The sequence below is a fragment of the Pipistrellus kuhlii genome, unplaced genomic scaffold (genome assembly GCF_014108245.1).
Source record: "Pipistrellus kuhlii isolate mPipKuh1 unplaced genomic scaffold, mPipKuh1.p scaffold_m20_p_36, whole genome shotgun sequence".
Classification (NCBI taxonomy): Eukaryota; Metazoa; Chordata; class Mammalia; order Chiroptera; family Vespertilionidae; genus Pipistrellus; species Pipistrellus kuhlii.
Genome location: NW_023425536.1, coordinates 5,510,044 through 5,533,514, shown reverse-complemented (window position 1 = coordinate 5,533,514; position 23,471 = coordinate 5,510,044).

The window sequence follows — 23,471 nt, the reverse complement described above, 5'->3', positions numbered from 1 at the left end:
TACACTTAAGGGGCCTCATATTAAAAACTCACACAGTAAGAAAATAGATTAACCCTTTATCTTTCAGAGTCCCTAAACCATGTGCTAGGAGCTTAAAAGGTATCAAGAGTATAAAGAAAATACTGTTAATGAGCCTACAGGCTAGTACCCTGAGTTCACGTCAGAGGCAGGAATAAATTTATCTAAAATGGTGTATGATTTTTTTTTCCTGCATGGAATTACATAAAAATTGTATTTAGCTTCTAAAAGATGGTTAATGAACAAGAATGGGACTGGAAGCATCTCTCCCCCACCCCCTTGCTAATTTCTCCCCCCTCCCCCCTCCCTCTGTACTGCAGTCATTACATTAAGATTGGCCAGATAGCTCAGTTGGTTAGAGCATCATCCCCATACCCTAGAGATGTGAGTTCTATCCCCAGTCAGGGCACATATAAGAGACAACCAACGAATGCATAAATAAGTGGAACAACACACTGATGTCCAGCTCTGTCGGACAGACAGAGTGTAGCGTGGCACCTGGACAGTACCACACCGTGCCTAAGAACTGGTGCGGAAGACCTAGCATCCTTGTTCTTCCAACAGTTTCCCTGGTGGAGGCTTCCTGCCTGCCATTTCCCTCTACCATCCACTCCAGTATTATTCTCAAATACGTTTTCTTGGCTAAGTGCCCATCCTGTTGCTCCCATTGAACATGGGCCTTTATAGAACAGAACTTTGTGAAACAGAATTTTAGGTTCTGGACGGGTAGCTCAGGTGGTTAGAGCATCCTCCCAATATGTCAACATTGTGGTCAGGGCACATACAAGAATCAAGTAATGAATGCATAGGTAAGTGAGACAACAAATTGATTTTTCTCTCTCCACCTTCCCCCCCCCCCAATCAATTAAAAACAAACACCCAGAGCTTTATAGAATAAAAATATGTTCTGTTTTATGAATATTCTAATTTTCTTGTCATTTTTAAAGTTTAGATATAGATATGTTACCAGGCTAAGCTGATTTTTTAACCACTGTTTTCTCCAATTGTGTGCAAGATGATTTAAAGTGGTATGTAGATAAGCAACTTTTGAATCTTAATAGTTATGTACCTATTTTAATATGTAGTAGGGAAATGTAAATTAGCAAATCAAACTCATGATTTCATGATACTATTGAAGGTGAATCAGTGGTAAAGTGGGCTGAAGAAATGTCTTAGTAAATAATAACACAGATGGTATGAGAATAGCAAAGATACTGAGGTGGTACATGACTGAAGTTTGGAAATACTGTTTTAAACAAATACTCAAGGTTTATACTTCTGGAAATAGTCTTTAAAATAATTTAAAAGTGCTAAGATTAAAATGCTGTGCCATGTTGGGAGGAGATGTGTACTTGGTGTAGCATAGATCTTTAACTTCAAGTCCCTATTCAAATTAATATGCATGTCTTTTAAATAGTCCTTTTAAAAACACCAACCTTATAATAATCCATGCCTTTCTTGTGTCTTTTGTTCAAAATTATGTAAGGTTTTCTATCTTCTGTAGGACACAGGTGAGAAAATTACTATAACACTTGGTTTAAATGGTTTGTTCTTTTTCCCTTTTTAAAAAAATAACAGCTTTATCCTACTTAATAAAGAGGTATTATGCAAATGGACCAACACTCCAACATATGAGATGGCCACTCCCATGTGGACACAAGATGGCAAGCAGGGGAGTGCAGATGTGGGTGATCAGGCCAGCAGGGGAGGGCAGTTGGGAGGAACCAGGCCTGCAAGAGAGGGCAGTTGATGGCGATCAGGCCTATGGGGGTGGGGAGTAGTTAGGGGTGACTGGGCTGGCAGAGGAGGGCAGTTGCCGGGGGGATGGGGGGAAGGGAACCTAGGCCTGCAAGGGAGGGCAGTTGGGGGACCAGGCCTGTATGGGAGGGTAGTTGGGGAGGACCAGGCCTGCAGAGGAGGGCAGTTGGGGAGGATCAGGCCAGCAGGGGAGGGCAATTAGGGGCAATCGGGCCAGTAGGGGAGCAGGCTGGCATAGGAGTGGTTAGGGGGTGATCAGGCTGGCAAACAGAAGCGATTAGGGGTGACCATGCAGGCAGGCGAGCAGCCAGCAGGCCTGGATTGTAAGAAGGATGTCTGACCACCCTTAAGGGGTCCCAGATTGGAGAGGGTGCAGGCTGGGCTGAGGATCCCCACCCACTCATGAATTTTGTGCACCGGGCCTCTAGTTGATATATAATTTGCATACCATAAAATTCACCCTTCAAAAGTGTATAATTCACTATTAGTATGCTCAGAGTTGTGCAGCAGTCACCACTGTCTAACTTTAGGATATTGTCATCACTCCAAAAGGAATCTCATTATCCATTAGTAGTCACATTCATTCTTCTTTCCCCCAGCCTATGGGAACCACTAATTTACTCTGTCCCTGTGGATTTGCCTATTCTGGACATTTGATGTAAATGGAATCATATAATACGTAGCCTTTTGTGTCTTCTTTTCACTTTGCATAATGTTTTAAAGAATCAACTAATGAATGCATAAATAAGTGGGACAACAAATTAATGTTTCTTCCCCTCCCCTCCCCTTCTCTCTCTCCCTCCCTCCCTCCCTCCCTCTCTCCCTCCCTCTCTCTCTCTCTCTCTCTCTCTCTCTCTCTCTCTCTCTCTCCCCCCCCCCCCCCCATGTTGTAGTTTGTATCAGTACTTCATTCCCTTTTATGCCTAATATCCCATTGCATGGATATACCACATTTTGTGTATCCATTCATCACTTTAGAGACATTTGAGTTGTATTGATGTGGTGTGTTTTTTTTTAAGCAGTATACAAAGATACCTGGGCTTTTGAAATAGTCACTTGATGAGTGTAGAGGGGATTCATGCAGAGTGGAGGCTGTATTTTGGGTTTCTTGTCATCATGGATTTGAAGAGTCTGTATCTGCCATCCCTTTGTGCTACTAAGAGCCAGAGCAGCAACTTTTTCTCCATAGTAGAACATTCATTATTAACTATTTTCTCATTACTTCTTTAAGAACTGAATTTCAAAAATAGCTTCTATGAAAAATAGTGTTTCTTTAACATTTTGAGAAAATCTTACTGAAAAAGTTGATATTTTTGTCTACTATATTTTTTTCAATTTCTTTATTTTTATCCCATTGAACCCTGCAACCCAGCTCTGTTAATCCTGATCCTGTTACCAGTACGTGAATATTTATAGACAATAATAAATTATATTGATTCTCCTAGTGGAGTTTTAAAGGTTTTGTTAATTTTTATCCTAGCATAACAAAAATAGCTGGGTGGTCTGATAAAGACCTCATTTTTAAATATTAAGCCAGTTATTTGTATTTTAAAAGGCTATGTTAATTGAATTACATTCACAAAAGTATTCAATATTTATTTTTGTTGGGCCAGTGATGTGCAAAGGACTTCCTGGAATAATAGCCCTTTCTTTTGCATCTGCTGTGGTCACACCTTATTTCAACTATTGTGCTCAGATTTTACTGGGAGGGCAGTGCATGAACTTGAGTAGGACCTGGATTATGAAGGTTTTAGAAACTGTGTCATGTAAGAATCAGGTGAGAGAAGACTTGGTCAGTGTCATAACAGCCCTCCCAGCCATTCAGAGCTTGTCTGTGGAAGTCATGTTCTGGAGAGTGATGGGGAGGAATTGGAGTGAAAAAAGCATATATAAGCAAGGCTGGTACTCCTGTTAGTTTATAAGTAGGCCTAAAACATGAATTTGTTTTCTAATTATTTATCCTTACATACTTTTCCATCATCCAATTCCTAAAATACCTAGTCCAGTGTCTGATGGTAAGTATGGTTTCTGAATAGTATTTTGCCTATTTAGGGATTTATGGAATGTTACATTATTACATTATCACATCATCATTAACACTTGATTTTATCTTTAACAAATCTATCCTATCTAATAAAAGAGTAATATGCAAATTGACTGTCACTCCAACACACAAGATGGCTGCCCCCATATGGACACAAGATGGCCACCACAAGATAGCCAGCAGGCGAGGGCAGTTGTGGGTGATCAGACCAGCAGGATAGGGCAGTTGGGAGGGACCAGGCCTGCAGGGGAGAGCAGTTGAGGGGGACCAGGTCTGCAGGAGGGGGCAGTTAGGGGTGATCAGGCTTGCAGGGGAGGGCAGTTAGGAGCAATCAGGCTGGCAGGGGAGTGGTTAGGGGGTGATCAGGCTGGTAGGCAGAAGTGGTTAGGAGCAATCAGGAAGGCAGGCAGGCAGGCAAGCAGTTGAGTGATATAAAATATATAAATATATAAAAGGCTAAGTGACCTGTCCTGGATTATGAGAGGGATGTCTGACTACTCATTTAGACCTGATCCCAGATCGGGCCTAAAAAGGCAGTCGGACATCCCTCTAGGGCACATGTGTCAAACACAAGGCCTGCGGGCCAAATCCGTCCTGCCAGGCCTTGCAATGTGGCCCGCACCGCGCTGTCATCACTGCACTCTGCTGCGTTTCCATCACAATGACAGTTTATGACTGTTCAGTAAACCATTCGGCCCGCGATTTAGGCTGGATTTTAGATTTTGGCCCCTTCTCTGATTGAGTTCAACACCCCTACTCTAGGGGTTCCAGATTGGAGAGGGTGCAGTCTGGGTTGAGGGACATCCCCCATGCACGAATTTCGTGCAATGGGCCTCTAGTCCTATATAATAAAGAGGTAATATGCAAATTGACCATCACTTCAACACACAAGATGGCCGCCCCTATGTGGACACAAGATGGCCACCACAAGATGGCCAGCAGGGAAGGGCAGTTGGGGGCACCAGGCCTTCAGAGGACAGTTAGGGGGGGACCAGGCTGGCAGGGGAGCAGTTAGGCATCAATTAGGCTGGCAGGAATGTGGTTAGGGGGTGATTAGGCTGGCAGGCAGAAGCAGTTAGGAGTAATAAGGCAGGCAGGCAGGTGAGTGATTAGGAGCCAGCAGTCCTGGATTGTGAGAGGGATGTCTGACTGCCATGGGATCAGGCCTAAATGGGCAGTCAGACATGTCTCGAGGGGTCCCAATTGGAGAGGGTGCAGGTTTGGCTGAGGGACACGCCCCCCCAATTGCACGAATTTCGTGCACTGAGCCTCTAGTATAATATATAAAAGGCTAAGTGACCTTCCAACTGTCCAGCCAGTAGCTATGATGTGCAATGGCCACCAGGGGGCAGATACTCAACACAAGAGCTGCCAAGCTGCGGTTACTTGGCAGCAGCAGTTCTTGGATGATGTTCCAGAGAGGGTGGAGCCCACTTCTGGAGTGTATCACCCACGAATCTCCCTCTTGCAATCTGGTACGCCTCAGGGTATGTTGGAAAGCCATTTTCAGCCCGATCCCTACAGGTCAGCCTGACGGACCCCACCTGCCGGAGCGACCCCGCTCACCCCGCAGACACCCAGCCACAGTGCTGCCCCAGTTGTCTGGCCCATCTCGCCCAGTCCTGCCCTGCTGGCCACCTTCTAATTAATTTCCTTTCAATGTACACGAATTCGTGCACTGAGCACTAGTAGAATATAAACATGTAAAGTGTTTGGGTTATACAATTTTATATGTAAATTTTATTAGGTCAGAATTAAAATATACCTTCCATTTGGTATATGTGTAATATTTTGTCACTCCTTAAAATCATGAGCTGTAATGTATTATAAATCACTTTGGCAATAAGCAGCAGTTTATGGTCGTATTTAAGTGTGTGTGTGTGTGTGTGTGTGTGTGTGTGTGTGTGTGAAGACCCCTGGGGATGGTGGGTACTCTTGTTTGTATGGTGATATGGGGATATCTCTTGATTTCAGTATTGTTTGTCTCATTCAACTTATGGCTTTTGGATCTAATGCACTTTTCTGTGATTTAAACAGGCATTTTTGATCTAGGCAGTATAGTGCTAAGAATCTGGAATCTGGAGCCATACCATATGAATCTATATTTCAACTCTCCCATCAAATCACTGTAAACTTAGGGAAGTATATTAAACTTCCTGGGCCTCAGTTTACTCATCTGTAAAATGGAGATGATAGATGTACCTCAATGGCTAGTAGTAGTAAATGTAATAATGTACTTAAAATGTCTAACTTGTCTCACAGCAAGCACCCAACAGATGTTAGACACAGTTGCTCATTGTTAATACTAGTGTGTAAAGGACAAGTGCCTTCTTAAAGATTTCATATAGTCCAGAGGAGTTGTGAACTGACTGGATCCCAGAGGGGAAAGACTGCAGTCTACATGGCCTCTCTAAGCACCCCACATTCATGTGCTTGCTTGGGATCAGCACATTGTAGGCCGGTTTTGGGTGACGGGGATTCTCCTGGCCTGCAGTGGTCTAGATCTGTGCCACGCCTCGTCCCTGAACCTCTGAGACTCGGGGTGTTTGTGGGATGGGCATTCTGTAGCATTTTTCAGTGGAATGTGCACTTACTTCGCAGGAACACTAAAACATCATAACACTTTGCAAAATTGCACCATCCTATGCTGTACAAGAAAAGCAGTATATTTGTCTCAAGGGAGATATAGAAAAGGGTAAGGAAAAATATTTTAAATTTATGGATGACAGTGGACTCTAAAATCCCCATGAGTATCATAAAACTATTCAGTTTCATATGATTAAGGTGTCCATTCAGCAGGTCTCTGTTAAGCACTTGCTCACACTGGTCAGCTTTGTCCAGGAGAGAGAGACCCCGGGGCTTCCTCACAGCCTGCTCCGCAGCGCCAGGCCCCTGGTCGCCCTGCTCTGCCTGGCGGCTGTGCGGGGCTGGTCCTGGTTTCCGCTCCTCTCAGCACTGCCTCTCCTGGCATTTTGTTCCCCCCCCAGATTCACTTTCCTTAACTTTCACCTTTCCCTATTGTCCCTGTGAGTATTTTAAGACCCTTTTGGGGTTAGGGATCTGACTGTTAATGCTTATGGGGCAAAGATAGAAAAGAGCTAACAAATGTTAGGTCACTTAAAAGAGTTGAAGCCTTTACAATTTAGTTACCAACTCAGTGCTAAGATCATAACCGCTAAAGTAACAGGAAGACAAGATGGGCCTCTGCCTTCCTCACACTGACCGGGGAGCTCACAGACTGTCTGTTTTCTGACTGCTCCTGTGACTCCTCTGTCGCCCTGACCGTCCTTCCCAGCACTGGTGGAGGTGGATGAAATAAAGGAAGAGCCATAGGAATCCTCCCTGGTCTCAAGTATGTGGTTTGCATTTCCAGGGCCTCTAGATAGGGTGCTCCTCTCTTTTAAAATGCACCTGAGAGTTGTTTTAATTAGATGTGATAAGGTGACAGACAAGGAAGCAAACTGGCTTTGAAAGAAGAGTTTATTATTTAGTTTCCCAAGAGGAGGGGCATCCACTCAGGGCTACACTTGGCAGCACCAGCCTCAGGCGGGAGGCAGAAGGAGCGCTGGGTTTGGGACAGAGGCAAAGTGGGGCAGGGCAGGCAGATTGCTGATTGGCGAGTTGGAAAATTTCGGAGGGCTCTGGGCTATAGGGCAGTCTGTACTTGTCTGGTATTTTGCCCTGGAGTGTTATTGTAGTTTAGGGGACTATTAGCTCGGTCTGTAAGTTAGATACAGGAGGTGGCTGGGGCTATGAACCCTGTTTGGTTTGCATATTAGGCCTGGAAGGAATTGTGCCTCCAAGGTTAGTAAGGCTTCATGATGTCAAAGTGTCATAAAACACAGAAAATAAAAAATATTTATTAATACATACCCTTTCCAGTGGACCTGTGCTTATCACAGAAGTGATTTATTTAACTGGCATTTTTTCTTTTTCTTTCTTTCTTTCTTTTTTTTTTTAGAGAGAGTAGAAGGGAGGGGAGGGAGAAAGAAACACACATCAATGTGAGAGACACATTGATTGGTTGCCTCCTGCACACACCCCAGCCTGGGCTGGGATTGGGCCTGCAACCCAAGCACATGACCTTGATCCAGAATGGAACCTGGACCCTTAGGTCTGAGGGCTGATGCTCTAAGCACTGAGCAAGCCAGCCAGGGCTATTGGCATTTTTAAAGTGAATGATACAAAGAATGGTATGGTGGCTTCCTACACTCCAGGAGGTTATAGTTTATCTTAGTAGATAAGGGCTGCACACATGAAATAGTGACTAGTTACGTGGGGCACAAGATTAACGTGTGCCGGAGAGATCCACACAGGGTAGAGCAAGTTCAGAGAGAAGGGAGATCAGAGCCTCCTAGAAACAACAGAGGACTGTGGTGAAGGGGATAGGCTTTGGAGCCAGACTGCTGGGTTCTTCTGGCTTCATTTATTAGCTGTGGAACCTTGAGAATGTTATTTAATCCCCATGTTTTCATTTCCTCAACCATTAATGAGTTTAATAACAATAGTGCCCACTTCATAGAGTTAATGAGTTAATACATCAAAAGTACTTAGAACAAAACCTAGCACCTAGTAAGTATTCAGTGTTAGCTGTTATTAGGTCTGTGGAAGAAAGTTTAGTGAAGTGGGAAGAATTGAACTTTAAAGAGAAGAAAGAGAGTGGAATGCTCCTTTGTTGGGGCAGAAGAGGAAAGAATGGAGGCTGGACATAAGCCTCTGAGTCAGGCAATAGGAGGTTGCTCTGGTAGGATAAGGTTTAAAATGTAAGTTGGTAAGAGCTAAGGAGTTTACAGAGGCTTTTTTTTTTTTTTTTTTTTTTAAAGTGAGGACATAGCATTAAAGTGCCTCAGGAACAGTCTTGGCAGAATGCTTTTAGAGGGAGGAGATGCTCGGTATATGCAGAGTAGATAGATTAAGTCAAAGTACAATAGATAAAGTTAACAGTAGTAATAATTCTAAAATCTTCGTGGTTTTAAAAAAATAAAGGCATGCCGAAACCTTTATTGGCTCAGTGGTAGAGCATCGGTCTGTGGACTGAAGGGTCCCAGGTTCGATTCCGGTCAAGGGCATGTACCTTGGTTGCAGACACATCCCCGGTAGGGGGTGTGCAAGAGGCAGCGGGTCGATGTTTCTCTCTCATCGACGTTTCTAACTCTCCCTCTCCTTCCTCTCTGTAAAAAAAAAATCAATAAAATATAAAAAAAATAAATAAAGGCATGTTTCTTGCTCATGCTGTGTGTTCATCACAACTCAAGTGGGGGCTCTGCTTATCGCCATCACTCAGAGACGCAGGCTGATAGAATAGCCATGTCATATTTTGTTTGCCTGAAAGGAGGGAAAAGAGCACTCTGGAGGGTCATGCACAAGCCACTAAAAACTAGGCCCGAAAGTGATACTCGGATGCTTCCGTTTACGGCTCATTGGCTAGACTAGTTGTAGGGCAGTCACCAGTTACAAGGGCTCCAGAAATGGCAGTCCTGTGTTTAAGGGGAGGGGCTGGAAAGGAAGAACTGGAATTGCATTATTTTATGGTACCACTTCGCCCTGTATGCTGTCCATCTTTGATTGTTATGGCTCATATTAATCCTTATGCTGCATAACATTATGCTGCATAACAGCTTGCATGGCGTGGTTGCTTGCAGTGGTTAGCTACTCATGCATGGCAGGTCTGGGGTCCTGTCGATGTGGCCGGTCTGGGGTCCCGCTGGTATGGTGGGTCTGGGTCTTGCACGATTTCATGTGTGGGGCTTCTAGTCCTTACTAATAAAAGCCTAGGTGGTCTTCATGCCCTGATGCCCTCACACTGTCACAAGATGGCTGCATGTACAGCGGGCGCATGCATGTGGGTGGGGCTGGGCTTGACGCTGTGTGCGTGGCACAGAGCCTGCGTGCGTGGCGCAGAGTCTTGCCTCCTCCTAGCTCTGCACGTGGAACTGGGAGGAGGTGAATCCCCCAGCTCTGTGAAGTGAGGCCTGCCTGGGGGTCCCCTGCCTCCATGCAGTGAAGTCTACCTGGGGGTCCTGGGGTTCCCACATCCTGGCTCTGTGCATGAGGCCTGCCTGAGGGTCCTGTGCATCCCACCTCCCAGCTCCATGTAGCGTGGAGGCGGGATGCCTGGCTCTAGCCTACCTCTTTGGGGCAATCCATCAAGAATGGGTGGGTGGAGCCTACCAGTACCTCTGTGGGGTGATTGATCATGGGTGTCCCCACTGTGACAGGGCACAGACCAGGCTGGGGACTCTTCTCCCCTGAGTGCATGAATTTTGTGCACTGGGCCTCTAGTGTATCCTATCTAATAAAAGAGAAACATGCAAATCGACCATATCTGTGCTATGGCCACCAGCCACGCCCACCAGCCAATCAGGAGAAAGTATGCAAATTAATTCAGCCAAGATGGAAGTTAATTTGCATATCCAGGCAGAGAAGGGAGGGAAGTAGGAGGGGCGGCGGATACCTCGGCCGGAAGCCCTATTGCAGGAATCTTCCTGCAAAGGGCCTCTAGTATATATATAAAAGCCTAATACGCAAATAGTCCAAATAGCAGAACAACCCAACAACTGGTTGCTATGACATGCGCTGACCACCAGGGGCTGGGTGCGGAACATGGTAGGCATCGGCAGCAGGTGGCAGAGTGAAGAATATGGCAGGCATCAGCTGTGGCGGGATGGTGGAGCAGGTGAGCAGGGGCACCAGACCAAGGCAGGGCGCAGATTGCTGTCATCAGGGCAAGCCTATACTGGTTACTGAAAATTCTTTGCTCCCACGCACTGCAGTCCCACCAGGAGTTCACACCTGCTGCTGGCGCTGGCCCCACTCACACCCACTGCCGGCACCTGGCGCCAGTCCTGATCGCTCAGCGCTATTGGCAGATGTGCACAGCAGTTGCAGGTCCCAATTGCCCCTGAGGGCTTCTCCAACTCCCAGCCAGGGTTCCAGAGCTGGGAATAAAAGACCCCATAACTTCAGGTTGTAAAAACCAGTGGGAATTGTGGCTGAGTGACACAGAAGGTGCTAGAGTCCCAGGTATTCTCTCTTAAAGGGCCAGCACATGAACTTACTCTGAATCACTCCCTCTGAGTTCCAGCACTGGGGAAACAGTATGGAGGATCCAGGGACATATAGGAGGAACCAGGTTCTCTGGCATTAGAGCAAGAACTTGGGGACAGCTTCCTCCCTGACAGGGGTGCTTGTTCCTATACTGAAACCTCCCCCATCTCAGAACTGACTTGCAGCCATATCTGAGTTTTTGTCAGCCTGACTCACACTGTTGCCTCCGCCCTGATAATTTCCTGAGATCCTGCTGCATCCAATTTGCAGACCTATCCAGGCTGTTTGCAGTGGCTTTTCCACATGAATTGCCTGCCCTTGCTCATGCTTGACTCTCCTAAAATCTCCTAAATAAGCAGCAGCTGGTGTCAGCATGCCCCATACCTATCAATAAGAGGCCCAAGACAGCTTGAACTCAGCTGGCATTTCTAAGACCCACACAAGCAGGAGCCATCTGTAGATCACTCTGCAGCTCTTGCCAGGTGACCCCAGGCAGTGGTGACTTTGTACCTCCTGTGTGGCCCCAGAGCCAGTAGACCCAGTAGACAGCTTCAGACCACATCAGATTTTAATTTCACACATCTATAAGCAAGATGCACTTGAGGGGCAGACTCAGTGAGTACCAAAGCCTCACTGAAGCAAATCTCCTGCACAGCAACTCTTCCACTGTAGTCCAGCTGGTCCTTACAGCCAATTGGCCTGGAGATCCATTCCTCCCAATGATGCCAATAGCAATTAAGGCTCAACTACAACAAGGCTGTGCACACAGGCCACACAATGGTGCACCAAGAGTGCCTAACTTAGGTGACAGGAAAGGCTGAGCCACTGGGCCCACAGGACATTTACTTATCCAAGGCCATTCTACCAATTCCAGGAGACATAGCAGCTTTACTTAATATATGGAAACAAACACCAGGAAGCAGCCAAAATGTGGAGACAAAGAAACATGTCACAATGAAAGGACAGAAGAAGTTGGTCTGAAGGTTGTGGGTTATTGTTAAGCAGAAAGGACAGAAGAAATTTCCAGAAAAAGACCTAAATGAAATGGAAGCAGGCAAACTACTAGATACAAGATTCAAAACAAGGTTATAAGGTTGCTCAAGGATCTTAATGAGAGCTTCAAGGGAGTTAGTGAGAATTTCAGGGATCTTAGAACATCAAAGACATGAAAAAGGACTAATCAGAAATTAAGCACACACTAAAAGAACAATTTACAGAAATTCAACAGTAGAGGAGTCTGAGAATCAAATCAATTATTTGGAATATTAGAAAGCAAAAAACACCTAATCAGAAGAGCAAAAAGAAAAAAAGAAAAAAAAAATATGAAGATAGTGTAAGGAGTCTTGGGGACAACTTCAGGCATACCAATGTTCACATTATGGGGGTGCCAGAAGAGAGAGAGCAAGATACTGAAAACCTATTTGAATAAATTATAACAGAGAACTTCCCTACCTGGTGAAGGAAATAGACATACAAGTCCAGGAAGCACAGAGATTCCCAAACAAGAGAAACACAAAGAGGCCCACACTAAGACATATCATAATTAAAATGCCAAAAGTTAAAGACAAAGAGAGAATCTTAAAAGCAACAAGAGAAGAGCAGAGAACAACAACAACAAAATAGCAATAAATGCATATCTATTAATAATATAATCTAAAAATCAAAATAAATGAACAAGGAATCTAATGAACAAAATAAACTGATGATTAAAATAGAACCAGCAGTATGGAAACATGGAAAGACTGACTAATCTCATAGGGAAATGGGGATAGAGGTGGGAAGAAAGAAATTAACCAAATTTATATGCATAAAGTATATGCATTACCTATGGACACAGACAATAAGGTGGTGAAGGCCTGGAACTGGGGAACTAGGTGGAAAGGGGGTGGAAAGAGGGCTATCTGTAATACTGTCAACAATAAAGATTTAAAAGAGAAAACAAAAATAAAATGTGCCTCTAAATTCCTACCTGTCAAAGTAATGTTACTCATTTTCATTCAGCTCTGTCTTATCTTTTAAGTAGAATTGGAAAAGAGCTGGACAGAGATGCAGTGTCTGTTGTCCCTCTCTTCTCTCACCTAACTATTCTTCCTTCAAAGTCTCAAACCCAGCCCTGAGGTTTCTCCTCATCTTTGCTGTTGTCTGTTTCATTTCCCAAATGCCTTGATACAAGGTGGCATGTTGTGGTTACTCTGTAGGGTTGCATGGGAAGAGGCCATGGACTTAGAGGTTAGGAGAACTCTGGAGTCCAGCTGCTTGAGTCCAAACTTAGTAACCTTGGGCACTTAGCCTCTCTGAGCATCGTTTCCTCATCCTATCTAATAAAGAGGGAATATGCTAATTGACCATCACTCTGTCACAAAGATGGCTGCACCCACAGCTGAGGCCAAGTTCCCATAAGGAGCCTTAATGAGCAATCAGCAGGGACTTGAGGCTATGCCCTAACCTGATCCTGTGGGGCTTGATGGGGGACCTCAAGGTGCACTTCCTGTCCTGGTGCTGGTCTAGGGGAACCTCAGGCTGCTCCCCCCACCCCAGCGCCAGGCTGGGGGACCTCAGGTCGTGCCCCCCACCAGGTAGGGCTTCACAGGGGACTTCAGGCTGTGCCCTCTACCCCAGCACTGGGCCAGAGGACCCGAGGCTGTGCCCCCTTCTGCTGGTGGAGCTTGATGGGGGACCTCAGGCCATGCTCCACACCCAGTGAGGCTTGACAGGGGATCTCAGGCTGTGTCCCCCACCTGGCGGGGCTTGATGGAGGACATCACGGCATGCCCCCCACTCCAGTCTGGGCTGGGGGATCTCAGGCCACAATCCCTGTCCTGGAGTAGGGCCAGGGGACCTGAGGCTACATCTCCTGCCCAGCCCGGCTTGACAAGCCTGGGATTGGATCTAGCCCAGTTGGGTGTGGGGCCAGCAGGGTCTGGGTCTCACATGATTTTGAGGTGCATGTGGGAGGGGGGGACTTGACTCTGGATCCCATGGTGAACCCCAGACTCTGACAGGAGGAAGGTTTTCATATACCGTATTTTTCAGACCATAAGACGCTCCGGACCATAAGATGCACCAGTTTTTAGAGAAGGGAAATGAAGAAAAAAAGATTCTGAAACAAATAGTGTCCTAAAATATTTTATGTGCATTAAAACCCAACATCACAGTCATAAACACATGTAATCAACCCTATAAAGTAAACAGCAGCATTTAGAACCATTTTAGAGCCGGGCAAGCACACAGAGACCACACAGAGCCGGGCAAGTAAAAAAAACTTTTTTTTTTTTTAAAGTATATGTGTAGGCTATATTTGGACCATAAGACGCAGGGACTTTCCCCCCCCACTTCTGGGGGGAAAAAAGTGCGTCTTATGGTCCGAAAAATATGGTACATTTTACTAATTTTCTTCCATCTCTGACACTTCTGTTATAGAGAAAGGGCAAATAGCAATATTAAATTCTTTTCTCTAATTAATCCCCTTTAAATGTGCACGAATTTCGTACACTAGGTCACTAATTTGTACAAAGGGATAGTAAGATTAAAAAGGATTGCAAAAGATTAGGAGAATGTCAGCTACATATTCTAAATAGATCATTTTTAAATAGATGTTTTCCCAGATTTTTGCTAGTCTTAAGTTTTTCATAGAGGCACTTTCACAAAACCAGACAAATTATTTGCCCCTGGGAAATGGAAAGTGTCACTATATGTAAAGTCTTGCTCCTTGAGCAAGAGACAAAGGCCACGGGAAGGACAAAGGGATGGCGTGAGGACAAAGTCAGATGTGATAGGAGAGGTGTACCCCAACAGGCTGTGCTCTGATTGCTTAGTTCTTGTTTGTTTCCCTTTGACATGCCTTTAACAGTTTTGACACCGAAAGGTTACATTCTAGTTTTAAAATTTAGATATCTCTTATGAAAACCTTAACTGTTGATAGTTCCAGGAAACAAATCCGTGTTTATTAAGACACATTTCCTAAGGGGGAACCAGGTATTGCAGTTCAGCAGGTTAATACCCTTTCCTGGCCCTCCGCTGGTCAGCCTCCTTGGGCAAGTATGGCTTTTTTGAAAAGGAATGAAAAAGTGAAGTCTTTTCTCTGGAACAGTAACGAGTTCTCCCGGCATCCTCTCCCCGTCACGGCTGTAATTTAGTTTAAGTGGCACTCTGGAACACTGCAGCAAGCTCTGCTTTGCAAGCAAGTAGCAATCAAAGGGATAAATTCCTTTCTCTTCGAAAACAGTGAAATCACTTCCAATCTGATCTTTGCAACCCAATGCCTGCTGGTAGTGTGAGCATAAACACATTAGGCACCCGAGAGGAATGGCATCTGCATGCTGAGCTGCGGCCATGACAGCCAGAATAAACACAGCGGCCACCGGGTGCTGCGTGCCGTCGTGTGGAGGCTCAGTCAGAGTATGACTGACTATGTGATACTGATGTGAGTGGAATCCATTTTTGTTTTTGGTATTCACGTTTAGACCGCGGTCTCCCACCCCTGACTGGGTGTAAAGTGTAAACCAAGCCACAGCTGACAGTGGTTTGCTTGCTTTATCCGGGAAAAGGTCTTGGACTCTGATTGTGACTCGGCTTCACTGTGTTGATCTTCATCACGAGCACTTTTTACAATTCCCACAGCAACAGTAACTCAGTTGTCGGGCTTTTATGGGGGTAGGGGGTGGGGAGGGGCATAATATACATATCACAATTGGGTCTTTCATTACATAATCACAAATTATATGCCATCACTCGTATATGCTTCATGAAAGCAGTAAATTTAAAGAAAAGAGAGACTGTTTAAAACTTGAGACCAGAGAGCACAGTTTATCTTATTTACAGTTTGGCTTAAAGATTGGTATTTAAGTTAATATCATACCACATGTGATAATCTTGCAAAGTGCTACATATTTTTATTTATAGTTAAGGGAATAAAGCAAAATCCCCTTTTCATTATGTTATCTTGCATTATTTACTCAGTGACAAATGACATTGCCTCACGGTATGAATTTTGCAATGAAAGACCCTATTGTAGCATAAATTTATATGACAGGGAGGGGCGGGTTGCTAGAGTTATGGTTCCAGAGGGGTTTTAAAATCTGAATATCCTGGTACTTGTTCAGTTAAAATGTATAGCTAATGTTTTACCACCGTATTTTTCCTGAAGTAAAAGAAAAGTAAGAGGAATGAACAAAGGGGAAAAGCTTGAAGTTAAAATGCTAAAAACCAAATAAAATGACTGAAGGCATATTGGCACATCTTAAACTCAAAGATTAAAATGGCTGTGAGGATCAGTTGTGTCTACAATGGGAGAACTTCTGTGCTGAAGACACCCTTATGGGGCAAGACTTGCCCCCTGAGTGTGTCCCTTATGGATCTGAGGAGTTGTAATCCGGATGGCCCCACTCTGACCCCTGGGTACACTGGTTCTTGGATCTCCAAGGAGATGCAAATTTAGCCTCTGCCTGAGGCCACCCAGCAAGAGCTACAAAGAGATCTGCATGTTCCTCTTCTTTGTTTGGGGTTTGGAGGTGCCCAGATGAGGCTCAGTTGTGAAGCAATGTAAGCTGCTGTGGGGCCTTGGGCCTGCTTTTGGAAGTTCTGGGGCTCTCTGACACAGCTGCAGTTTGTTAGGTAATTTTAGATTTCAAACGACCAGGCCATTCATATGCCAAAGCCTCTATGCATAGCTGGGATAGGGGTTGTAAATTGGGTGGGGCTGGGTCTCAAGGAATCAATAGGGCAGAGAAAACAGCAATGGCTGACTTTCAGCCCTGCCCTAAGAGGTCCCCTTGCCTCAGTATCCTGTGATAATCACTGCAAGCATCTCTGAGAGAAAGCTGCCTTGTATTCCGGCCTGATGCCAGACAGTCCAGGTCTTCTCCCCCCCTAATTCCCCCCCCACACACACACACTTGTATGAGTCTGGGTCCCCAGAGTCTCGCCAGGAACTGGAGTTCAGAGCATTTGGGAGCTGTATTTCCCTCCCAATTTGAAAAAGACAACTGCATCCTCAGTTGCGAGTCCTTTCTCTGTGTGTGCTTCCTTACCTCAGCACTTTACTTCCACACCTCTTCTGGGTCTCATGTGTTTTTCTCTTTCCTTCTAGTTGTAGAATTTCCACTCAGCCAGCCTTCCTGTGGTTCTGGATGATGTCCGTTTTGTCTTTTATCTGTAGTTTTGAAGTGGTTGTGTGAGGCAGCAAGTTCAGGTGTTTACCTATGCCGCCATCTTGGTTTCTCCCCTTTGGAATACTTTTAGATTTACCAATAAAAGTTGTAAATATAGGATAGAATTCCCATAAACTCATCAACCAGATTCCTCTATTGTTAATGTCTTACATATCATGGTGCATTTGTTAATCTATAAAAGTAACCTTGGTGCATTGCCAGCCAGGTTTCTCTGCTGTAACCATAAGATTTTCCCTTTTTCATTCTCTGTTCTTTGGAAGCAAGTTACTAAGTACAGCTCATACTTAAATAAAGGGAAAGTCAACTCTACTTCTTGGAAGCGGTAGTATCTTTACCTATTATTTGGAATTCTTCTGTAAGAAAAATAAAATAAATCCCCACTTCAATTTATTTTATTTGTTTGTGTTTTTTTTTTTTTTCAATCACATGTTTATATCAGAATAGTCATGATATTTCATTCTTTGGGTTCTAATTCAATACTCTATTTACTTTCTTGCTTAGATTGTTCCAGCTTTGTTGAGAGAGAGGAAGAGAGAGAGAGAGAGAGAGAGAGAGAGAGAGAGAGAGAGAGAGAGAGAGAGAGAAACATCGATGTGTGAGAGAAATATCACTCAGTTGCCTTCTATATGTGTCCAGACCAGGGATTCCTGGGTATGTGCCCTGACAGGAATTGAACCCGCCACCTTTTGGTGTAAGTGATACCTCTCCAACCAACTGAGCCACACTGGCCAGAGCCCTCCCTACTCTTTTTTTGCAACTTCTTTTATTTTTGTTTAACTTCCTTACTTTGGAGGCCTATCTGATGCTCCAGGCTCATCGTGTATTTTGCCTGCCCCAGCCCTAGAATCCTCCCTTTCTCTAAAGAGGCCTGGTTCCTTTTACAGGAAAATGGTCTTTGGAAACCACAATCTGAGCTCTGGTTGTTTTCACTGTTCAGTGTTTTTCAAAAACATTTTTAACATTGCATCCTATTTTACCTGTCCTTCCTACACTTTGATTATATCAATATTTGTTAAACGTTTTGATTTTGTTCCCAAAGTACCTGGGCTCTGTTTGATCTTTTCAATATTTTTTCTCTCTGTTTTTCAGATGGTATAATGTCTCTATAAATATTTTCAAGTTCACTTACTCTGTCTTCTATAATCTTTAATCTGCTAATAAACAGTGAATTTTAAATTTCAAATACCATATTCTTCAGTTCTAGAATTTCCTTTTTTTAATAGTAATTTCTATTTCTTTGCTGAGTTATCCTTTTAGTTCATTTATATTACAGCATTATGTCCTGAACTATAATACTAAAATCTACTTTGAAGTTCATGTCTGCTAATTCTAATATTTGGGTCTACTTAAGTCAGTTTCCATTGATTGCCTTTTCTTTTAGTATGGGTCATATTTTTTTGTTTTTTAAATTTCTAATGATTTTGGATTTTATCTTAGACATTGTGATTGAAATTTTATAGTAATTCTGGATTTCTTGTGTTCCTCTGAAGTGTATTAATGTTGTTGTATCAACAGGCAGTTAACTCAGATTTCCAATTTTGCCTTCTTTGCAGTGAGCAGTGGGAGAAATCCTAGTTTAGTTTGTTCCTTTAGCCATGAATGGACTGTGTAGTCTGTCTCATACCTAGAAAATTGGGCAGTTTACTAGTATATGCAGAATATGGGGCTCTTACCTTGTCTGGAGTTTTCCTTTACTTTGCAGCCACTGAGTCACTTCTGAACTTTGTTTTCTGATTCTTCAGCCAGTGAGACTGCAAGTTTCATTCTTAATTTCAGCTCTTGGCATAATATCAACTAGTGCTACCCTCAGATAAAAACTATAAAATAGGAAACTCAGTGCCATTCCCTTTCCCTGAGTGTCAACTCCCTATAGTTTCTACTAGCTTTTTGCTCACTCTTGTACCCTCAAATTATTTTCATTGTTGTTTAGAGTTTAGAAGTGCTATTGATGGTAGGATTGATCTGATATAAACTATCACAGTTACCAGAAGCGGTACTCCCCTTCACTTAAGGCAAGGGATGATGGTAATTCAAAAACTACACTATTCATGGAAATGATTTCCGAGTCCTCAGACTGGAGAAGCGCACTGAATCTCGAGCAGATCAAATAAAAATAAATCCACATTTAGACATAATGAGTGAAACTATAAAACATAAAAGATAATGAAAAATTATAAAACTACCAGTGGGAAACAGATACATATCAAGAAATGCAGATTAATAACAAACTTCTCATTAGCAAAAGGAGATGTCAAAATATAGTAAATTACATATATATATATATATATATATATATATATATATATATATATAGTGCTAAGTAACAATAACGGTCAGCCTAACAGTGATCATTCAATAGTGAGGATGTAATAACATCATTTTCCAACTTGCAAGTGTTGAAAAAGTTTACTGTTTATAGACTCCTTCTGAAAGAATTACTAAATATATATTTAAGTAAAAAAGGAAAGTGTGACATATTGTATTTTCCAAAAATGGCCATAACAACAGCAACCATCTCACATGTTCTTCTCCAATGTGACCTAACTACTCCCCCATCAAGAGATGGAGTTAAGTCCCTCTCCTTGCATCTGGACTGGCCATATGACTCTTGAAACCAATAGAATGCGGTGAAAGTGATACACAGTGACTTTTGAAGCTAGATCAGAAAGGTTCCCATTCAGCTTTCAGCTGGTTCTTTTGGACACTTGTTCTGGTGGCCACCAGCTGCCTTATAAGATGGTCAACTCTTCTGAGCCTCCATGTCAGAGAGGCTTTGCACAGCCCCTTTGTCTGTCGGACAAGCCCATCCTCCAGCTGAGGACCACTGTTCCATGGCAGGTTTATAAGATTTAGAAGGACGGCCCATTGGAGTATTACCCAAATTCCTGACCCACAGGTTATAATAAAATGGTTGCTGTTTGAAGCTACCAAGTTTTGGCTTACTTTGTCAAGTAGCAATAATAACTAGAACAAAATGGAACCCTGAAGGAAGGAGTGGGATGTCCCTATCAGTCCTGCTAAAGGAAGCTGGGGAACAAATAAAAGTCAGTATCAAGTGTGTTTTCAAAGCTGGTTGAGGGTTAAAAACAACATGATGGTAGGATATTAGCAACAATAATATGGAAGCTGGTACAGAGTGGGGAAGAGGAAAGACTGGTGCTAGAACTTTCTAGGCTCTTTGCATTATATTGTTCAGAAGGTTACTAGAGTTTGACTTTAAATAGGCATATTGAATAAATAAGTTGATTGTATTGCTTATGAAACAGCAGAGGAAAAAAAGAGAATTCAGAAAAAAATTAACCCAAATCAGAAAAGTAAAAGCAAAGAAACAAAATTATGGTAGATAAAAAAATAAGTTGGCAGAAATCAGTGCTGTTATTACAGTAAACTCATTTCAGTTATCAAAAATGATAATTATATTTTTAAAATGCACCCAAATATTGCTTAAAAAGACACCCAATGCAAAGCAAACCAGCACAGTTAAAAAATATAAAAATAAAGGGATAGGGAAAATATTTCAAGGAGAAGCAAAGCAAAGAAAGCAGGCCTGACAATGTGAATATCAGGCAAAATGGAATTTTGGGGTGTGTTATCCAGGAAACACTTGCACACGTGTACCAGGAGACATGTACAGGATGTTCATCGCAGCATTATTTGTGATAATAACAATTTTAAAGGAAATTAACTATCTATCATTAAGGAAATTGTTAAAGATTTTGCTTACCGTGATTCAGTCTTCAATTTAAATGGAGACTACAGCCAAGAAGTCAAGAGAAGGCTGAGACTTAGAATGGCAGCTGTAGAAGAATTAGGAAAATCATTACAAGGAAAGATTTATCATTAAAGACCCTTGTATTCCCAATTATACAATACTATGTATGGATGCGAGGACAGCTGGGCAGTGAAGAAGTCTTATCCTATATAATAAAAGCATAGTATGCAAATTGCTCTCTGACTATTGGGACTGTGACCCTGGTTGATGTCGGTGAGAGTTATGTGCTTGCAGAAAAGTGGGGCTGGCCAGGGTAAGGGAAGGAGCTCTGGCTGGTGGTGGTGACCGTGGCTGTGGCAGTGGCAGGCAGCCAGGGGAAGGGAGGAAATACCTAGCCAGCAGCTGGCAGCTGCTAGGGACGCAACCAGTGTACAAATTTCGTGTACTGGGCCTCTAGTAGGAAATAGATCCTTTTGAAATATGGTGTTGGAGGAGAGCTCTCTGGACGTCCTGCACTGCCAGAAAGATGAACAATGGGTCCTAGAACAAGTAAGCCTCAAACATTGCTGGAGTTGCCCTCCTTCAGGCACATCATGAGAAGGTGGTGTTCTTTGGGAAAGACAACAATGCTGGGAAAAAATCGGAGGCAGCCAGAAAAGAGGAAGGCCAGTGAACTAGATTGTCTCCATAAAATAAGCCATAGGCATGAGACTGCAGGAGCTGAGTAGAACTGTTGAGGTCAGGACATTGTGAGTACACTCATTCATAGGGTCACCTGGAGTCAGAGCCTACTTAATGACATATAACACACAACACACACAGGGAAATATATACATAGTGGAATATTCATACAGTGACACTAAATGGCAGTGAAAAGACACTAAATCTCTGCATTCACATGGCAATATTTCAAAACCTTGAGTGAAAGAATGAAGTTATAGAATACCAACCAGTGTGACATTTCTAAACACAAAATAATACTAAGATTCCTTCTAATTCTGAAATTATTTTCTCAAATCTCACAGCAATAAGCTATGCTCCCATGACTGTATGCATTTGAGTGTGAGGAGTTGTCCCAGAAACAGTATGCTGTGGCAGTAAGCTGGCCGTCAGTAAGAGCAGTCACCGTGTGCTAAAGACTGAGTGCTCCTGGAAGGGCAGCAAGCTGTCCTCCCCTGTGCCAGTATTCTGTAGAACTAGATGCTTTGAAACTACTCACAGTGTGCTCAATATTATATAATAAGCACACATGCAAAAATGTCTCCCTTTCTCCCGAGTTGCTTAAAACAAAACAGATGTGGAATAAAGAAGTACAGGTGTATCCTATGAAATTAAAATGAGAGCTGTCTGGAGGAAGATGTTTGTTAAGTAACAACTTTCTACTAGAAACTGTGCAGGCCAGAATCTCTGTTTTGTAAATAACTAGATGTTGAAATGACAACTGCCCTTAGATATCGATTCTGTGTGTATTTATTGGGCACCTACTATGTACAATGTACTCTACTTAGCATGGCCGTGGGCACAAAGGTGCGTTGGGAGTCCCAAGTTGTTTCTAGATCTGTGGAAGATGGAGGTAATTATAAAATGAGGCAAGGTGAGTTAAGGCCCTGCCAGTGTTTCACTTTGATTCACTAGCTTGAAAGGAGAAGGAAATGTTTTCTTCGGAGGGACCCCGAATGACTCTTCAGAGGCCATTTCACACATTTGTGAGGGTGTGCATTTCTATCTGAGTGATTGAAGGTGGTAGGCAAGTTTTTTGCTGTGCCATTGCTCTGTCTACTATTTGATCCTCTTCCTACTCCCTTCCTTTCTTAAGAAAAATATTGCTGTACATTAAATATTGCTTTTCAAAGCCTTTAATGGTGTTTCTGAGGCAATCATTTAAAACAGACACCACATTTTAGAGGCAGCAGTGGTTAGCCACTGGAAACTAACCATAGGGTTTGATAAAGGGGGGAATTTTATATGCTATGGTTTATGACAGAGAATGGAAAAATGCTCCAGTGAGACGGGCTGCCATTCTAAATTGGAGCACAATAATAGCAAAAAGTGCTGAAGTCAACAGACTGCTTAGAAATATGGTTACTATTTGATGAGTGGCCTTTCAACATGGCCACGTACACGCGTTTGCAACCACGGTCAGTTCAGTTCTCCCCTAAATTTGGGACTGTGACCCTGACTGATGTCAGTGAGAGTTATGTTTTTGCAGAAAAGGGAGATTTGGATCACCCATGAATCTAAGGCAAGTACAAAATAGACGTAATAAGCAACACGTTATAATAGACTTACACATTATACTTAACTTAGGTTAAAAACATTCAGAGGCGATGGGGTCTTCTGAATATAGGGCTGGTTTAAAAATTCGATTTTCCCCAAAGCCATTTCAGTACAGGTTGATCCTAGTCCATACAACTTAAATAAGATTTACAAAGGTAGAATGGGGATATGGAAAATCTTAGGAGGTGACATTTGATGTATGACTTGGCCAATGTGAAGGAAATGGCCATGAGAGCTGGAGATGAGAATTCCAAGGAAAAGCATCAACAAGTCGAAAAGCAAAGGAAATGGATGGCCTTGCACAAATTGCTTTACCTCCCCGAGTCTCACTGTCTTCATTTGTTAAACTAGAGAGTTGGACTTAGAGAGCCCTAAGGAATTTTTCAATTCCTAAATTCAGTGAAATAAACACTAGTTAAAATGGGCAACAGGGACAAATATAGTT